Genomic DNA, 4,201 nt, shown 5'->3' with positions numbered 1-4,201 from the left:
GCCTTGCTGACTTCAGAAGTTAGGCCATACCCAAACAACTGTTATAGAATCCTGGTTGGATCCCAGTTTGAATACCAAGACGGAGTGGCCAACCCTGTGATACGACATACCTTTCAACAGCTAATAATTCAGAGACTCTCCGTCTGTCTGTCTCTCAATCATGTTTGCATAAAATCATTATATGTCATCATCTGCTGTCATTTTTATCAAAACAAAAATATAGAATCTCTAAAAGGACATTACTGTAATCAATTGCATGGTTTCGTAAAAGCGCAAACGCTGTCATGAATAACAGAATGAACAGACAAAATTCCGTTGTTTTTGTCAAGGCTCAAATATTATACGGAAAAAGCGGCTGTGCTCTTATAAAAACATACAAGTTCTCCATGTTCTCCTTTCACTATAGTACTTGTGATATGGAACATTGAACTACTGGATATTCTCTATGTAACCTTCACCCAGACAAGCATCATAACTACTTATTTTTATATGCATAGTCATGTTTCTAATTACATTGTCTGGTCCGTTAATTTAAAAATTTAAAATTTAAAGGCATGACAACACATGCAGCTTTTGGCTATGGGGCAGACCCACATATTGACAAGTGGATAACGATTTCAAGGTGAATGTACCTTTTGGGGTTAATATGAAATTTTAACTCAGCATGGAGGATCGTAGACAAGAAATAGGTGATGAAAGAAAAATAGGAACTGGTGAAAATGACAAAACCGTTCTTCACTTGAAGAGTTGTATAGGTCTTATAGGAGCAGCATCTTTCGTTATCGGCATCGTTATAGGGGAGAACATAAAATAAAGATCTTACGCATCGATTTTATTAGAGACCGGTGGAAGGCATAATACAGACTATGAAATAGGTTATTAAACAACAGTAGGTATATTTTGAGCTCACACCAGATATTATTGATGAAAATCAGTTGGGATCCATCAAGGGTTGTTGTATTGAGACGTTGAGGATTCGAACTCGCAAATATTTGTATTGTTTTGCAATGCATTATTTTTTGCTGAGTTTGAAAAACAAATTTAGACAGCCTTGGTAATTCAGTTTTGTGTTGTTATCACTCAGTATTGGAGATGTTCCTGATAACTGTGGTCAGTAGGTTGTCATCAAAGTATCATATAAGTTCTTCGTGTTATTTATGTCTGCTTTGGACTCAAACTCGTCTGCCTTGCTGCTCGCCCATGAGACTTGCAACTCTCCTAGTTTGCATTCGACAGTCCTTTTAAAGTTGTTAAAAGCTGCTTTCTTAGATGACATGCTGTCTTCTAAACGTACATTTTGTAGCCGATGTTTTCATTCAGTATTGTCTATATGGCAGTTTTGTTTTCATCGAACCAATATTGATGTTTACATGTGGTGGATAGAATGTTTTGGATGCAGCTTGGTACGCAGCTTGTACGGCTGGGTCATCAAGGTGCAAGTTTTATACCAAATGCTTCTGATTCGCTGAAAACCACTTTGCTGCATCTTTATTAATAATTAAATTTTATCAATGGAGTAAAAATCCTACTTATAAGACAAGATAATTTATACCGATAAAGCACAGTTGGAATAGAAAAGCAGTAATAAATTTAATTTGATATATGATTATTGTGGAAAACAGCTGTATTCATGTTGAAATGTATATAGTGTACACACTAAAGAAACAATGGATAAAGCTATGTCCCAGATTTGTTGTGTTAGGTACTCAGCCAGTTGTTAGTATTCTATAATGATGGGACAAGAAACATGTTTAATAGCTCAAATGCAAAGCTTTTCAACATCAGTAAGCATATAAAGTGTTACTCTCTAATCCAAAAATACAACTTTAGTAACCACAAAAGGTGACCTATAATAAAAAAATAAATCTCCAGGGTGACTCTAACTTTCTGACCGGTGGGTTTGATTTCTGTCATGAAGACGTAAACCATCCTTTGAGGTACTGTATATCAATGTGGTAGTTTGAACAAATCCTGGCGAATTTTGCCTGGTACATTGGACATGTCCTAATGAGGCCATGGTATCAATATCTGCGTGCGAGATAACATCCAGATTAATCCAAATCTTCGGCCTTTTTCTAAATACCAAACCAGACCTGAAAAGAGTATATATTTTTAATCTCATAGATCACTTAAATGTAGTAAAACAAAGTGAGGAAGTGCTAGATAAGGATATGTCCAAATGATATCAAGTGTGCTAGATAAGGATACGTCCAAATGATATTAAGTGTGCTAGATAAGGATATGTAAAAATTATATAAAGTGTGCTAGATAAGGATATGTCCAAATGATATCAAGTGTGTTAGATAAGGATATGTCCAAATGATATCAAGTGTGCTAGATAAGGATATGTAAAAATGATATCTAGTGTGCTACATAAGGATATGTCCAAATGATATTTAAGTGTGCTAGATAAGGATATGTCAAAATGATATTAAGTGTGCTAGATAAGGATATGTCAAAATAAATGATATTAAGTGTGCTAGATAAGGATATGTTCAAATGATATCAAGTGTGCTAGATAAGGATATGTCCAAATGATATCAAGTGTGCTAGATAAGGATATGTCCAAATGATATCAAGTGTGCTATGATTATTGAAAGAAATACAATATATCGCTATAGCCCGTAGCGACAACCAATTGCTAGTAAGCACAAGAGCATGTACAGTCTGGTGTATATATTATTGTTTTCATCCTCTGTTATGTATAATTAATTTAATTGTTGGTCTGTTAGTTTACATTTTTTTTAGGGAAATAAATTATTTGTTTAATTTACAAAGCTTGTTGTCTTCACTCTTTCTGTTACTTATTTAACACTTCGTTCGCATGTATGGCACTGGTGGTCCATTATTTACTTCACAATGTGGCCATTTTTGCTTGTATCGTATTGACTGGGTCCGTTTTGACTTGATAACCAGCACTGGTGATGAATATAGTAACATTTGTCTCCCTTGTTTCAATGTTTACATCAATATAAAAAATAAATGCAGCCTATTTTGTCGTCTGTTTCTACAAAATAATACTCTTTCCAATGTTTTCTTGTGGTTTTGAGTATGCTTAGCTTAATTTACATCATGTTTATAGTGGATTTGGGCAGGTTTGGGGTGAATCGGGCGGCCGTTATTCCACCGTTACATGCAACTACATGCATAAGTATGGTGTCAGTTTGTACCTATATTAATCGAAGATTCCAAATGAGAAATCGTACCCGCTAGAATCCACCTTACTTTTCTGCAAGTTAATATATGATGTAAGGTACGATAGCTCGTGCAATTTTTAATTCCAAGCAAGGGTGCATGTAAATGTATGTGTGTATATGTGTGTGTGTCTTAGAGAGAGAGAGAGAGAGAGAGAGAGAGAGAGAGAGATTAATCCTGTGTGGCATTCACTGTTGATGTGTGTGTGTGTGTGTGTGTGTGTGTGTGAGAGAGAGAGAGAGAGTAACGATTCTCTCTATCACACACACACACACACACACACGAATTACCGCATCCTAAACGTCAGCGGTTCCCCAACTTTTTGGGACCATACCTTACCCCATAAAAGAGCTACTTAGTAAGTTCAATTCAGAAATAAATAAATAAATATTTAAAAGAGGAAGACTGACAGACAGAATAAAAAAAGATAATGAATCGTTACACTAACATGTATCGCAGATGTGATGCTGCCATTTCCCGTATCTATTACAAGACGACGGACGTTGGCGAGGCCTGAAGGCACATTGTCAATCCATACCCAAGTCGTTTGGTACCCATTGTTGTTGTTGTTGTTGTAGGGTTTAACGCCATTTTTCAGCACGATAGGCTATACATGGCGGCCAGTATTAATGGTGGAGGAAGAACCCGGAAAACCCCGGAAAGAACCACCGACCCACGAGAAGCTACTGGCAAGCTTTCTCACATGCCCACATTGGCTGAATCTTAGACTCGAACCGCCGCAGATAGAGGTGAGATGGCAGTGATCCGTAACGAAGAGCGCTTTAGACCACTCGGCCACTCGGGGCCCCTTGGTACCCATTAATTTACAAGGTCAGATACACAGTATTGTCATATTTACCGTTCCCTCTCTAGGTCTAATATTTTTAAAAATTGTATGAGCAAAGCATATCCCGACAAAAAATTAACCAAACAAGAATAATTACAGTAATTGTATTGTTTTCACTGTATAATAACATCTATGTGCTATAAAGAATTAATAAAAATT

The 4,201-nt window shown here is 36.3% G+C and overlaps 1 long non-coding RNA gene across 1 annotated transcript; it reads right to left on the bottom strand.

The window, feature by feature from the left end:
* Window positions 1-817: 817 nt before the first annotated feature.
* Window positions 818-3,990, bottom strand: LOC149801388 (uncharacterized). Its single transcript, XR_016420638.1, has 2 exons — window positions 3,644-3,990; window positions 818-2,093 (listed from the first exon to the last, which is right to left on the bottom strand). It is a non-coding gene; the product is annotated as an uncharacterized LOC149801388 (long non-coding RNA).
* Between the last annotated feature and the right edge of the window lie 211 nt (window positions 3,991-4,201).

The sequence above is a fragment of the Sinohyriopsis cumingii genome, chromosome 4 (genome assembly GCF_028554795.1).
Source record: "Sinohyriopsis cumingii isolate HCF-2022 chromosome 4, ASM2855479v2, whole genome shotgun sequence".
Classification (NCBI taxonomy): Eukaryota; Metazoa; Mollusca; class Bivalvia; order Unionida; family Unionidae; genus Sinohyriopsis; species Sinohyriopsis cumingii.
This window is presented reverse-complemented; position numbering and strand designations above follow the sequence as displayed.